General features: G+C 31.8%; 1 protein-coding gene and 1 long non-coding RNA gene across 4 annotated transcripts in view; both read left to right on the top strand.

Moving 5' to 3' along the window:
* Positions 1 to 34: 34 nt before the first annotated feature.
* LOC123710296 lies at positions 35 to 6,947 on the top strand. Its single transcript, XR_006753814.1, has 4 exons — positions 35 to 98; positions 702 to 796; positions 2,356 to 2,639; positions 6,679 to 6,947. It is a non-coding gene; the product is annotated as an uncharacterized LOC123710296 (long non-coding RNA).
* Positions 6,948 to 9,995: 3,048 nt separating this feature from the next.
* Positions 9,996 to 16,381, top strand: part of LOC123715100 — a 30,258-nt gene continuing 23,872 nt past the window's right edge. For all 3 annotated transcript variants that reach the window (XM_045669938.1, XM_045669930.1, XM_045669947.1), the window contains exon 1: positions 9,996 to 10,270. The gene's annotated coding sequence lies outside the window, so the exon portion shown is untranslated. The remainder of the gene's footprint in view (positions 10,271 to 16,381) is intronic.

Below are 16,381 nucleotides of genomic sequence, written 5' to 3'. Positions count from 1 at the left end.
GTCATGATAGGGAAACATTTCAGTATAATTAAGTGTTCGACTGTTATTTACGTGTTTAGTGCAGAATGTTAAGTAAAACAGTTTTATTATGTTTCTTCGTAAGTATTTTGTTAAAGATATGGTATTTTTTATTTATTTTTGTTTGTTATCAAAATTCCGTTTTTAAATAATAATACTTCCTACTTGGTCTGAAGGTCATCAGAATCTGTTGTCTGTCATGCATGATTTTAAAAAATGCATCATACTATTTTCATGAATATAAATAAAATTATCATTACATTTAATTATAATGTTTATAATATATAATTCAAATGTTATAACTATTAAAAAGAGCATTCTTGAAGTGAAATATTGTTTTACAATAAAGATAGAATGAAAAGTTTTATAGTAAGATTTTGTTAATGCCAGGCAAGTTTGGATTTGAATTCCGGATTAAAAATTATAGGTTTACCTATCCTTGATGACAATTTAAATTGAAAGATTCATGCAACATTTGATTACTACCGCTTCCATACTATTCAATATTTAAATGATAAAAATAATAGAGATTTAGAATTTAGAAAGAAGAAAAATAAATACTATACTGGGAACAATTCCTGATTTAAAATATCGTTCTGGTAACCACAGGCAGCTAACGAACTTTTGACAAACAATGTATTACTGAAATTGATATGTACTTGGTGATCTTTTATATATTTCAGAATAGTTTATATCTACAAGCAGAAGCAGACACACAATGCGATGAATTTACTATGGATATTGTCGATATACAGGATTTTAGCAATTTTAATGCGATGTAATTATAATTCTACCATTTGTTATATCACACACAACTTAGTAATACTATAAAAAAGTAGTTAATGTTATCCATTGCGATTTTATGGTATACACAAATGTACAGTTATTACAATATTCTATTTAATTTTAAATTATCGATACACGATTTAAATAACTTCGCGCAATGGAAAAAAAATCCAAACATTTGCCAATTTTTGTATATAGAAAATGATTTTGAAATTTACACCATATATTTTATCGCAAGCCAAGTAGTCCATTTCCGAATTTTTTTAAATAAAATTACATTAATTTAATGTTTTACATAACTAATTGTTATTACGGGCCGGCGCGCCTCAGTGCTCCAGCTCTCCACTGCGAACCGCAGTCCACCCCGAAACACTGACACAGCAATTCGTGCTGAGATAGGGCCTTAACCTTAAAATTGTTAAATAGAAATAATTTGGTTCCCGTGGCAGTGTATCATTAACGCCGGCAGCATTTCCTCGCTGTATTGCGATACTAGTTTTAGGTATCACGTTGAGCGATGAAAGCCTATAATTAGTTTTTCTAGATAATATTAATCTGACTAAGAAACTGAGTTAACATTGAAATAATCACAATGAAACGTAGCCATAAACGTACATGCAATAAACTTAAAAATTAATTATAAGAAATGTATATAAAAATACCTTTATTAACATCACCATCACTTAACAACGAATAGACTGGATTGAAAGACGTATTTTTTTTAATATTTGTGGGTAGTTTCTTATACAGCTGTGCGCCTTCGGAGTTAAACATTTTTTTACCGTAGCTCGTACGCATTGTAGGTAATGCACGGTAACTCGTTCGACGCATACTTCTATGAGGCACACGTTACAGTTTTTAGTTTGTTAAAATTAGAAATATATTGAAATGAGTGTCGGAAAAAATACAGATTTGCTGACGATACAGCTATGATTGCGTTTCCAATTGGCTTCAAAACAATCTGTTCAGCCTAAATCTACACAAAACCAAATTCATGTGTTTTAGCATAACACATCGCATCCGCCAAATGTCATAAGACATACGTACGCCATAATCAGCATCCATTCCAATGTCCAGACTTGGGATAAGCACATTGATGCACAGTCTTCAAGAATCGGAAAGCTAACGTATTTCTTCAATCGACCGAAACGAGTTCCGTTATTAGTAGTTGTTCGAATAATTTATTTACCACTTTGTCATTCCATTCCAACTTACTGTCTACCGGGTTGGGGAGAAACGCCTGAATCATTACTGATTAAGTTGGAACGTGCACAAATAGCAATTATCTTAAAGTTGCCTATTGCAGCCAGACTGATTCACAGAGGCCTTACTATGTATGCATGACTTTGAGGTTCCAAAAACTAACACAGACACAGTGCACGATCATAACAACTCTCAGCTACACTCTCAAATACATGCGCATGCACACCCATTGACACACATCTACATGACCTAATCAACGTTAATACGTAACTTTTTAACCCCTTTTATTTTCATTGGAGATACATTAAGCTGAGAAAACATTTTATTGAAACAAATAATTTATTTCAGAAACAATTCAATAACATACATACACACAACAGCCAAAGAACTCAGTACCTGTGACTATCTTCGGGTATATGTTGAGTTAGAAGAACCATTGCCAGGACTAACGAGGGCAAAGGCGAACTTCACACTTAAGCTGGAACACACATCAAAGGGCAGCCTTGTATCACTGGAGAATCAGGTTGATGGTGGCCTTATAGCTGGAATTATCATTGGTCTACTACTCCTCATAATTGGTGGATATTTTGTATATAATATAGTGATGGAAAAACTTAAATCTGGAGTTTATCGTGAGTACTATAAGGAAGGAGAATTAAAGATTTGTATTGTGGTGTGGCCTGTCACATATTTTATTATAGAAATGGAGAAAACGGGCTGGAGGCTCAGCTGTGTAACTATGTCGAGTGCTTAAATAATGAATTGGCCTTAGTGGTTTAACTATAGCTCCATTTGGCCCTTACTTTAATGTTTTAAAATCAAATAAATCAGTGTCACTACAACCTTTTTAGATCTGGGCCTCAGATTTTTGTACCTATTGATGTAGGTGATCAGCCTCCTGCGCCTGACACATGCCATTTTGGGTCTAAGGCAAGCCGGTTTCCTCACGATGCTTTCTTTCACCGTTCGAGCGATGCTAAATGCGCATATAGAGAGAAACACGATGTACGACCTCTTGGATGAGTGTCGCACGATGAAGCCACTAGGTCAACAATGTGCTCTGCTTTTTAATGTCCATCCATCCTTCCCAAACATTATCACAGTTATTCACTTTTTTATACTAATAGGAGGCAAACGGGCAGGAGGCTCTACTGATGTTAAGTAGTAGTGTTCGCCGCCTATGGACACTCACATTGCCAGAAGGCCGGCAACGCATTTGCGAGCTTACTAACGTTTCAACCTAGTAAACCTGTATCTTTGTTTTAGTTAGAAGTCTCAGTTTTCTATTTTTCAATTTCATTTAACCAATGCAATCAACGGAGTACCTTAATGTACAGGTGTCCCTAGACTTAGTTCATCGGCTTCAATACTTGCTAAAACAATGTCACTTGAATAAAGAAATTTTAAATTACACGTGGCTGCGAAAAAATTGCTAGCGAACTGCAACGTTAATTTTTCGAGTTTTTACACCATTATCTGTGCATGGAATGAGTTTTTTACTATTTTAATTAAAACTTGCGGACAAATTTTAGTAATGTGTTGCCCTCACACAAAACTAGATTTTGATAATGTTCACGGTAAACGTCATATTGTGCTTGTCTTAATTAAACAATAATATCTTGTAAGAGGACTTAGTTCATAGTGACGCCACAGGTGTCCCTTAATTATGACTACGTTAATCTAATACGTAATTGAATGGGGTTAACAACATTACGTCATACTTTTAGTGCTGAATTTGTGTATGTTTTAGTTCGGGTAAGAGATAGTAAGAGATTAATCTTTTAATCCTTGATGAACAAAATGGCTGAAGATGTTTGAAGTGAAACTTCTTTATCGGCGTTGGAAAAAAATTACCGTCACATTTTACGGCCATCATTTTATTGTCCCTGCAACGATTGATTCGAAAAGATTAGAAGCCATTAATTACAAAAATATATAGAACGACAACAATGATAGTAATAATTATATTCTAATTAATGAAATTCTGTAATAATCTTAGTAGTAATAAGGTAAAATGAAATAATTGTATTCATGTCATATCATTAATAATAACGGCCTTTTGTATAACTTTATCTAATTTAACTTTATTGAACCAAGTTCCATTTTTCGAGAAATAAGGTCATAAAGAAGTTTCACTTCTTACGTGTGTCGTAGTACACGCAATAATACTGTACTCCCCTGCCATTTTGTCCAGGGAAATTTCTGTCTCTCAATCTTTTACTAAAGATGCAATATATTAATTACAATAATCTAGTTCACGAATGGTGTGATACGCGTCTATTATATACGCGTAATATTTTTTGGCTAATAATAACTATCAATTTTTATCTTCGACTGACCGATTCACAAGACACTTTCTTTTGCGAACTAGCGAACTGTGGAATGAACTTCCGATGCGGGTCTTCCCTGGGAGATACGACCTTCAATTGTTTAAAGGAAGAATATACTCCTCCCTCAAAGGACGGCAATCCACCCTCATATATGAGTGTCCATGGGTTGCCCATGGTTGGTTGGGTTGGGTTTTTGGGCTTCCAATAGGCTCGTTTGTAAAAAATAAAAAAGTACTTACAGTCAGTTTCAGAGTTATTTTAAAATATACGTTAAATTTGAATTTTGTTTTGTATTTTATCTCAACAATGTCCAATATCACTTTAATAATAAAGATTGAACAATTTTTGTAAGTCAAGTCAATACTAACTGTACCATGGCAGGTTGTAAAAAACATTCTTACTTATCCTAGATGTTGGCCAGTCACTGGGTTTATGTACGGCACTACAATTGTCACCGACGATATAAAAATATCATGAGTTAGTCTTAAACGCCTAGAGGACACATTCTTTAATAACTGTCTAACGTAGACTCGGGAGGAAATGAGCTATTCTTGCAATGACCATACAATCACATACTTACATACTCTTACAATCAAGACCGCGTTAGTGTACGCGTATATGTAACTGGTACTCACAATAGTTATAATAATAATTTGAAGTGTTAATAATGAGTTAAATTATTGCAATTTTATTACATAGTTATATTTAATTGTAGAATGAATTCTTAAGCTACGTAATAATAATAATTAAATAAAAGGTAATAAAATAAATTTAAAAAAGCTGTTTTTCGTGTATGGCGATACCTATTCGTTGAGCGGGAAAAGTGGTACTAGGTGCAAACATAAATCTAAGAGGCACCAGCGCACTGGAACTCCACGGCTCAGTAGTCATTCGAACTGTAAACTTACAATAATTCTGTAATCGTAACTATACGTTGCAAATATAAATTAATTATCATTATGATAAAGATGTGTGTATGTGGCCGAAGTTTTGTCGAAATTATTAATGCAAATTGTGAATGGAATACTGATCTAATCCATTCTATTTGTTCCACCAAAGTCGGGTAAAGTCGAGCAGTGTTGGTTTAGTGGCTTCAGCGTGTTACTCTCATCCCTAATATCTTGTAGGTTTGATCTCCGGTTGTGCACCAATGACTTTCTATGTGCATTTAACGCGTTTAAAATTCGCTCAATCGTTGAAGAAAAACATCGTAATCGTCTTGCCTTAGACCCAAAAAGTAGACGACGTATCGTGTGTCAGGCACAGGAGGCCGATCATTATTATAGTCTATTAGATTGACAAATTTATTTATTTCCTATTTTTACAATAACTTAATACTAATACAATAGAAAACTAAATTAACAACATAACAAGTAGAAACTTAAAATCTAAACCTTTTTCCACCACAACCATCAATTTATATATTCACTATTTATGTGTTAGGGTACATCTGTAGGGCTTAGTGATCCGTAGGGTTGTTAGGTTCTTACATCTCACCCTCTCATATATTTAGTTATCTAGTGCAGCTTGCACATACATTACATATACAATATAATGACAATCAATACATATAAAGATTAAACACACATTTTACAGTCCACGAGCTAGCAAGCTGTACAATAACTAATTATAAATAATGCAATTCTTGTGAATGATCAAGTAACAAAAACCTGAGGCCCAGACCTAAGAAGGTTGTAGCGCCAATGATTTATTTTTGAAGTCGGGTGGTATTGCGTTGTTTTTGTTCCAAAATTATTTAGAATACTCCTGTAATTAGCCAAAGCCTATTTATTACATCTGTAGGACCTCTATCTTTTGGTAAACCTGATGATGCAAATTACTTTTAAATAAGGTAAATATATTTTTAAGAAAAAGTAGTTGATTGTGCTGTTATGGAAAAATATATTTTATATCTAGTATTTTCTTTTTTGTGTTCACAAGTCATAATTGAATACCTAAAACCGGACCTTCTTTTATAATATTTTATTTGTTTTGATATTATTATTAAAATCACAACGTTTTCGGGATTATCTTTGAGTATGTATATTGGTCTATGGTTTACGCGTAGGTATACAGGTTAATTTTTTTTAAAATAAATTATTCATTTTAATTTAAGACCTAAAACTTCGAGTATATAACGGAATCAATTATTTTCATTGCCCAGGAGGTTTAGTCAAGATGCCTTAGTAGTGTATGAAGAAGGTCTAAAACTTAATATGTATGAAAATTACAGTTCGTGTCTGCAAATTTTATACAAAATTCGATATTCTAATTAAAGATCATATTTAGTTACATAAACATAATTTACCGTTTGGAGCTAAATAATATTTTTCTGTTTCAGGTTTGCCTCCAACAACGGAAACAATGCAGTTCAAAGCGTTATGAAGTGATTGTTGAACAAATTAATCGCCAATCTCCATCACTTTTAGCTTTTTACTTATATCCTAATAAGCAAGAATTTATATTAAGAAAGTAACAATCTCAATATATTTGAAATATATGTACAAAAGATATGACATCACATCATTAACAGCGGACATTCCTCAAAATTTTGATTTTATTTGAGTATGTAATGCTTGAATTAAAAACAATAAAATGTATTGATCGTTCACTATATTTTCAGTGGTTGACCTTAATTAAAAACACAATAAAATATAAATTTCTCCATCAAAAAAAACCCACCTCGAACTTTTGCCTAATTTCGATTTTATTAAATTATGATGTGTATAAGGCAGTCAAAAATAATGAAATTACAGCATATTAGTAGAGCTGCTACTAGCGATATTATTCAATATTGTATATTTTACAAATTAAATTAAAAGCATTTGATGTTTACTTCATTTTTGTTCCGCGAAACACTGTATCATTGTCAGTCTCATCTCACGCACACTTCATACGTTTATATCCTTAGACTCTAGAGCGGGCGGTGGAACAATTTTGCTACGCGGTCTTAACAAACAAACGTGAAAAATATTTTAGATTAAATTGTTTTAACAATACAATAAGTTTTTGATAATTCAGAAACAAGATTTAACGATAAGTGTCTGTATAAACGTATAGGATTTTGATGATGGGAAGGCATTTTTCGATTATCGTTTCTCTTAGTTAGCAGAATTTTCTCATCTACCTACATATATCAGTGTTCCCCAACCTTCTTTGTGTCATGACTCTTAGCCTATGTAACATGCATTTAATATTAAATAATTGTATTATTCACTTAAGAAACTTAAATGATAGGTTTTAGGAGAATACTCTTCGAAATACATAATTTCAATTTAATAATTTTTGATGAGGGTGATCCCAAATATTTTTTCTCGGCCGACCGTTACATTTATTAGTTTCATGTATTTATTTGCATTCCATAACGGTACAAAAGATGTTTATGAGGCTTAAAGCTAGGTACAATATTATGGACCCTGTTAGGGCACAGCAAAAGAAGGCATTACAAAACCTATATAACATAGCTAATAGCACATAAAACTTCACACTCCAGGCTAGTACCAATCACATAGAATAATATTTTTTTTTATTTATTTAATTTTGAATATTTAGGGATTAATAATCATGAAATTAAGCTATATTTTTATCTTCTAGGTACTCATTAACACTATAATAACATTTACGTATAAGAAGTTTTTTTAGTTTGTTTGTAAATATATGTATCTTTTTTTCATTTCTTAGTGTCTCAGGTAGTTTATTATAAATTTTGATTGACATGACTAGTGGGCTTGATGCAGTTGGGTCATTGTTGAGATTTACTCGGGGTGCGTTAGACACATTTTTATTTTGATATATACTTTTTGTTAATTATAATTGATAATAGTTACGTCCACTATTTAGAATTGTATAGTGAGTGTTTAGTGCGTTTTTGAGAACTATCTTGAGGCAAAGTATTAGCATCAGTCTAACCTCTCCAAATCCTTACGGCTGATAATAATGTGTGCATTTCTTCCTGGTAAGAAGATATTGTAACGAGGTATGTAGTCAGGACTTATTCTAGTATAAGATTGTGTATCGACGGCCACCGAACCGTTCTTTGTAGTACATGATTTTTTAAGGAAATTGTTGAATGTGTTGATTTATTTGCCACAGAAATGGCAATTACCTTTTTTAGGTACTATCAATTTGTTTAGGTAATACAAAAAATCCAATTCTTTCATATCTTTACTTTATATAACAATGTTATGTCTTTAAATAGATATGTATTAACGATATGTTTGAAATGTCAATATAGTATCAATATAAAGTAAGTAAATTTTGAAAACGTAAAATTAAAAACTCAATCTCCAAATTTTTATTTACTTAGCCCACTGAATTAGATGCGATTTAACAATAATAGTATCGACCAAATAATCAGGAATTCAACAATTCTCGCAAGATTTCAACAGCCTTGTTCTGTTTCTTTGAAGGAAGGATCAAAACTGCGCATGTCAAAAGCGACCATCATAGATTGAGACACGCTAACAATTTTGTGAACATTATGCAATATAAAAGTTTAACTTATCACGTTTTCAAGTTACGCCAAGAAATATTTACACAAAAATTTAATTACTTTTATCAATTTAGTATAGATACTATATCTTAAATATTACTTATATTATTGTAAATGCATATTTAGTTTCTAATTACCTCATAATGTCCTCTTTTTCTAGAATTTGACATTATTTAATTAGCGCCTAATGGTTAAAAGTAAATTCGACAGATATTAAAATTTAGAGGTTTAACTGAATTTAACCCATAAGATGTTTTTAATATATATTTTAATATATCTACAAAAGCATAGCGATTTCACATGAATTAAAAATACATTTATTATTTACACACTTGTAATGTGTTATTGAAATTGTCTACAGTAATACTAGTTAAATTAAACTAACTAACTAACTAACCAAACTTAAACTAATTACACGAAGATTAATATTCTGACATCATATATTTTTGCATTACGGCATCCCAGAAACCGCCATTTTTTATTTATTTTAATAATTCTAATATTTAAAAGGTCTCATTAATGTTAAGTAAATTAATTTTAGGATAAAAAATATTCCTATTTTTTAGAAAAGAGGTCACAAAAAATTATCATTCAAAACTTTGTAAAGTTAACTATAATCGTTATTTTGCCCCCCAGACCACCTAACACTGGTCAATGACAACTTCACTCGCTTCGGCAGTCGTCGGTGTTTGTCGTTGTCATTCGGTAAATAGAGCCTTCACTAGTTAGAGGGACGTATTTGATTTATTTGCCACAAAAATGGCAATTAATTAAAAAGGTATTACCAATTTGTTTAGGTAATACCTAAAATCTAATTCTTAAATACCTTTTTGTTATATAATAAATTTTGTCTTAATAGATATATATGTATGATATAATATTGCGATGACATGATATATATGATTAAAGTAAGGCTTTGACATATCAATATAGTATCCTTCAGTATGTATGTTGCGTTTTTTTATTTTCCTACAGTCAATCAGCTATGGCAAAAAAAGAAAAATTTCATTTAATCTATCGGAAACTCATCTGGAGCTTGTTGTGCTAAGTGTCTTACATCGACAGAGTATTAAACATGCAATTTTTATTAAATATTATTGATTTAATTGGGTTTTTTTCATGCTCACGTATAATCCCTCCCTGTAACCAGGGGTGCAACGTCCGCGCGTGCGCGTAAAGCCACCGCCCGCTCCCGCTCGACACTGCACGCGCTACACCACCCTTATAAAACACGTTCGAAACTCAAACAATTATTTTTTAAATAAAACCTAACAACGCTTTTAAAGCAAAAAATCTTGCTTATAACTAGCAAGCATATAAACCAGGCTTGCGAGGTGTGGACTTAATTAAAAGTGCTTGATTGTTATATAAAATGTTAAATTAATTAATGTAAAAATTATTATCTTGTGATGTGCAGTGTTAAACGTGAGTGTATTAAGAGGTAAGTTTTATATTCCTTTGTGTTCACCGTTGATCAAATGAGAATCCTTTAATAGGTCAAAGCGACGCTCGTCCTAGAAAGGAAATACATATAAATTGTATATGACGTATCTTAATTCTAGCCAAATATCTTTATCCTTTACACATATATAATATTTGCTAGGTTTAAGGTAACATAACCTTAAAATAAGTTGCTTGTAATAACATTTTTACAATATTTAAAGATACACAACTCCATATTTAAATTATTGAAACATGCATAAAATATTAGATACAATTTTCTAACACACTTTTCCAAAAGCCAACAAGGAAATTGATATGGATGACATGATATGAAAAGCATTTGCCAATGTCACACTATTACGGCAAAAGATTCGTCTTCATACTTTCTGGTTATCAGAATTGAATGGCGGCTTAACTTAGCACGTAGGTGTTATCAAAAACATCTAAATATACGAATCATGGCGTATTTATAGGAAATTGGGAAAATAGTATCCGGCATGTTTCGAAGCTTCATAGTTCTGGCACGTAGGGAAAGAGATAAGCCTAAGTATTAGTATATAGTATGTATATATTTATTTTAATTTAGCCTACAAATTGTAGGAACTAAAATATTTTTTATAGTCATTTTAGCTTTGTGTGTCTTTCCCTGGTGGACCGGTAACGAACGAACCGATTATATACAAGTTAATATTAACTTAATAATAGCAGACAATAGACATAAAAAAAATATATGTACCCATACCGTAGGACAAAATCAAAAACTAAAAATATTTTTTGGATAATTTCTATCAACATTTTAAACGTATTGAGATATCTGTCAAACATTATCAGTAGTGGTTAACTTCCGTTGAGTTAACTAAAAGCCAGAAAAGGTAGATCTTTTACCTTTTGGGCGGTTACGAGACTTAATTTATAGTCACTTCATAGAATATCAATATGTATGTATTCACGAAAAACATAGCAACTCTTGTATATAATACTAGCGGATCCGATACACACACACTCCTTCATACAAAACATCTAATAGTGTAAATCATTCTCGACTAAATATGAACACACCAAAAAGTTATAAATACTTGCACAGAATATTTATACATATACCAGCTCTTTATTCACTGTATATATAAATAAACAACTGCAGCGCCATCTGCCGGGCTGATTAATGAAAAGTCATTCAATTTGGTCCAGCCGTTTAAATGGAGTTCAATGATATACACACGTACAATATAATTATTAAAAAAAAAAGATATAATAAGCAAAATTATTTGCATTTTTTTCGGATTGACACCGCCTCATATGTCTCTAGTAACGTAATAAATTGATTAATTTAAAACTTAGATTATTAAATCTTTTGCACAAAAACCATAACATCAAACGACGTAGTAAAAGTTCCATAACTTCCAATTGAGATAATATACAAATTGCACAATCGTGGAGGCGTATCGTAAACTATGCCTCTACTATAAATAAATTCAGAGAAATATAAAAATAATATTAAACAAACACATTTCCAATAGTCGTGGTTTATGGTCAATAAACCGAATACAACTTTAGAATTGCTAGTATTTTTCAGTTCACCACATGGGGTCGGAAATAAACACAATACTAGTGATCAATTGTACAAAATTTGATAATGTTTTAATTCTCCAAGAAGCCTTTGCGTGTCGCCTTTTTAATTATAAACACGTTCTTATTAATTGGAACAGGTTTAGTTTTATCGTGAATTAACGCTTATTAAGCAGGCGAATGTTAACAAATATGTTAAGATAACAAATAATATACAATGTTTTTTCATAGGGTTTTACATCATTAGATTACTGAAAAAAATTAATTAATGAAAATACATATGAACCAAGTGACGTGGTTAATTGATCACATATATTTATACCATACTTGGGATATGGATAAATAAAACAAATGAACCATCTTTTTTCCATTGCCTATGAACAATGTTATTTACAAACATATAATCTACCAATATATGTTAAAATTAATGATAAATTAATGTATATAGAACATAGTTTCAATAATATCCGCTTGCACTTGAGATAAATGCATTTAACTTTTGAGCAAACAAAATTCTATTTTGAAAAACTAAATGTGAAAATAGCTGAAATTTTTTATATGAAAATTAAAACTTTCATTATATTTTAGAAAGTGTCTTAATTTATGCAACACAAAGCGTGTCGGATGCTTTGAAAGTTTTGTTCGTGTGCATTCAGGTAATAGTTGTTATATATTTCGGACAATGTTATAAATGTGTGTGTGTTATGTTATGTTATAGGCAATTTTCGCCGCACACCATTACTATGTGAAGCCAGCTGCCCATTAAGTATTTCCGAACCAATTCGACTTTGGGTCCTTTAAGAGCGTACCAATTCTTACAAGGCCGGCAGTTTTCTCTGGCAGAGTGAGCGTCCATGGGCGGCAACTATTGGCGGTATATAGCAATATATTCTAATAATTATTATTTTTAAATAGACTAAAATAGTAAATAAGTGGCGATCAATACGTTAATGGCAAACTTCAAGTTTAAAAAGAAAATTATAGAATCTATTCGTATGAAAAAGAATTTAAAACGCATATTTTCATATCTGAAAAAAGGTAATGTACATAATGGTTTTTTTAAGAAGGCAAACAGGCATGAGGCTCACCTGGTGTTAAATGATACCGCCGCCCATGGACACATTCCCAGAAGGCTCGCAAGTGCGTTGCCAGACTTTTAAGAATTTGTACACTATATTTTTAAGCACCCTAAGTCGAATTGGTTCGGAAATACTTCAGTGTTGTAATGCAGTGTCGAATAACTTTATAAAAAATCCTAAAAAGTCGCCATCACAGTTATTTAATTAATTTATTTAGAATAGCCAATTAGTTATTCTAAATAAATTAAATCAAATTCATCTTTCTTTTAAAAAGGTTGTTAATCGATAAATTAAAATACAGACAGAGTAAAATATAATATTAAATATGGCTATTCCAGTGGAGTTATAAGGCAAACATTTTATTTGTTGCTATTCAACTAACCCTATGTTATACAACCAAAATAGACTGCAACATAGTATTGTCTTTTGTTAAAATAGCTTTTACACATTAAGAAAAACACTTTTTGAACGGATTAAAGCTATGTATTATTTTTTAAAACTTATAGTTACTTACATAATTCTAAATTTTACATTTTTTTCGACGTTTCGCGTACTTTTCAGTGTGCGTGGTCACGGTGACTGAAGACGAAAGGTGTTAAATGTCAAAAGTATCACAGCTGCAGAGAAAGTTGTTTTATCTTTATTTATTGCCCCGAAGTTGGTATCGGCTAAAAGATGACGGGTTTTTGCAAAAATGGCTCACGGTGTCCTCTGTTTTCGCGGATTGTTTGTCTTCGGGTTTTAATTTGGATATTATTGGATCCCAGGTGTTTGATAATTTTAGGACGTCTTCACTATTGAAATTGGGGTGTTTCTTTTATTTCAATGGCTTCGCGTACCAATCTTCGGAAGAATCTTTTTTCTTTCGCAATTACTTTCGGTTGGTGGAAAATACTACATAGCTTTAATCCGTTCAAAAAGTGTTTTTCTTAATACTGCAACATGTAACTAGATTCGGTGATTCTACTAAAAAGAACAAAAAATAACATGTAACACTAACTTATAACTAAACTAAAGTAAAATATAAAAAAAGTTTAAAAGCTGAGGCATCATTAATATATATATAAGTATAAATTACGAGGCAGAAGATAAATAGTTAAAAAGAAGATGTTTAAATAAATTTAAAGACTGCGCTCGTCTGATATCAAGAGGTAAGGAGTTCCAAAGCAGGATACTTTGCACAATAACGGAGAAGTGATTTATAATTATTTTGTTTTTTTAATAAACTCTGAGCGCGTGCATTTGATTATAGAGCTGCTTTATAAAGAAAATTTATCAATGAAATAGATGCATGACTACGACTTACGGGTACGGGATTTCATATACAATAAACACAAATACTTGGCAATCAAAACATGTCTATATTTCAGAGTATGCAAATTTGTGCATTTTCAAGCTCAGAAAACTGTGGTGAGAGTTACGAAAACGAATTTATTTCTTTCAACAACACGTTTGAAATTGGAACATGTTCATTTTTAAAATCTTGTGCTACGTACTTGTAGACGCAGATAAGTCCTCTCTACAATCAAATATATCGGCGTAGCGTATTTGAGATGTGTTAGTATTTATTGTAACTAATATTTAAAATGGAATTATATACTACACACCGCAATCCCAATTACAAATGTCGTCCATTTTTATGGTTACTCAATAATGCCGGTTCACAATATTTACCGTCCCCATATGAGCCGGTGCTAATTTGGATATTTGAACATCACAGACAATCCCAAAAAAGAAAAATAACTAAAAATTATCATATTTGTCCATTTTAACTTGTATAGATGTCTGATCGAGCGTGTTTAAGCTTATTTATTTATAAACCGAAATACATACATTGTCCGTACTAAGCCAATACTATAATGTCGAAAAAAACATATAATAAAGTATATAATATTAAATTCACAATGTATCTATGTGAACTCACTCTGCAATCATATAAATATGTTGATAGTGTCAGAGGCAGCATTCAGTAGAAGCACTATCAATAAATTATTTATCCAATAAATTAGGCAATTTGGTAAATATGAAAGGTCGCACCACTGCAGTGCGCAATGCACAACCGCTAACCACTTCAGAGCAGCTTTTAATAGTCGTTTATTTTAACGTTAGCTTTGAGTTAAGTTGTTTAGCACCTTCGTTAAGAAACTTACCTGGTTATGAGAATTTCTCGACAACTCGTAATATGATGATTATATTTAGATAAGTGTCTCAATGGTATTTCAATGGTCTCAATGGAAGCGCCGAAGTTAATTAAGATTTAAAAACCGTTTGTTTGGTTTGCAATTAATACTTGCTACAGTGAAAGAATATAATGTAAATCACAATCCAGTTAACCAATCAAGCGTTGCAAGTTGGACGTAAAGTCGCAGGCGAAGAGAAAACAAACTGGACCATGAGAAAAGTAAAAGAAGCTAGCGCTGATCACCATTGGACCCACTATGCCCTGAGACATAGGATGCTAAAGGACATAAGCGCAAAAATCGACAACTTGTATCAAACCCATAAAAATCAATAGTGCTACAACCGTTTAGGTCTGAGCCTCAGATGTCCCTTACACGCGCAATCAAATTTAATTGGGTCTTTAGTATGCAGGTTTTCCTACAACGTTTTTCATTCACCGTACAAGCGTAAAAGGCGTGCATCAAAAGGCACAGTGCACAGCTGGAGATCGAACCTACGACCTCAGAGATGGGATGAGAGTCACAAGCTCCATCTAACACTGCTCTATATATCAGGCACACAAAACCCAGCATGCAGCAACCTATGAAACAAGTATGAAAAAAAATGAAAAAAAAATCCAACCAGTTACAATAGAAACAAAAACTTGAAATTTCATTAAATTCTTCTGATTTTAAATGCAACAAATAAAATTGTTCAACAGATAGAGTAACTGCCCGACTCTGACATTTTTTATGGAAATAAATCCGATCATTATTCAGGATTGGACTTCACATGTCCGAAAAAGATAAATTCGTTTTCATTTGCATGGCGCGTGGTCAATAACGACATGATGAAATTTATTAGTTCACACCTTTACTATGTCACAATTTGCAGTGATCCATCTGAATATAAACATCAATATCCCAAAAACTAATATAAATATCTAACCTTGAAATGTATCAGTAGAGACCTTGTGTGTAAAATGATTTAACTTTAAACAGTTGAGGAAGACAATTTAGAAGGAGACCAAATTAGGGAAACTGTAGGTGGTACATGGTAGAGAGTGCAGACAGGAACGGCGGGATTTGATTTGGAGACCTTTGCCAAAAAAGGGACCCTGGAGGCACACTGATACCTAATTAGATTAAGATATAAATGTATTTAAATGTAAAATAATCTTAAATAAAAGGCTATTATTATTATTAATTATTAATTTTGTTTTGATCATATCCTAAGCCTTGCTTAAGTTATTTTTATTTATAAAACAGGCAATGACTTCAGCTTTAAAATATACAAAATCATGA

Source organism: Pieris brassicae, chromosome 1 (genome assembly GCF_905147105.1).
Source record: "Pieris brassicae chromosome 1, ilPieBrab1.1, whole genome shotgun sequence".
Taxonomy (NCBI): domain Eukaryota; kingdom Metazoa; phylum Arthropoda; class Insecta; order Lepidoptera; family Pieridae; genus Pieris; species Pieris brassicae.
Note: the sequence above shows the minus strand (reverse complement) of the source record. Positions and strands in the feature narration are given on the sequence as shown.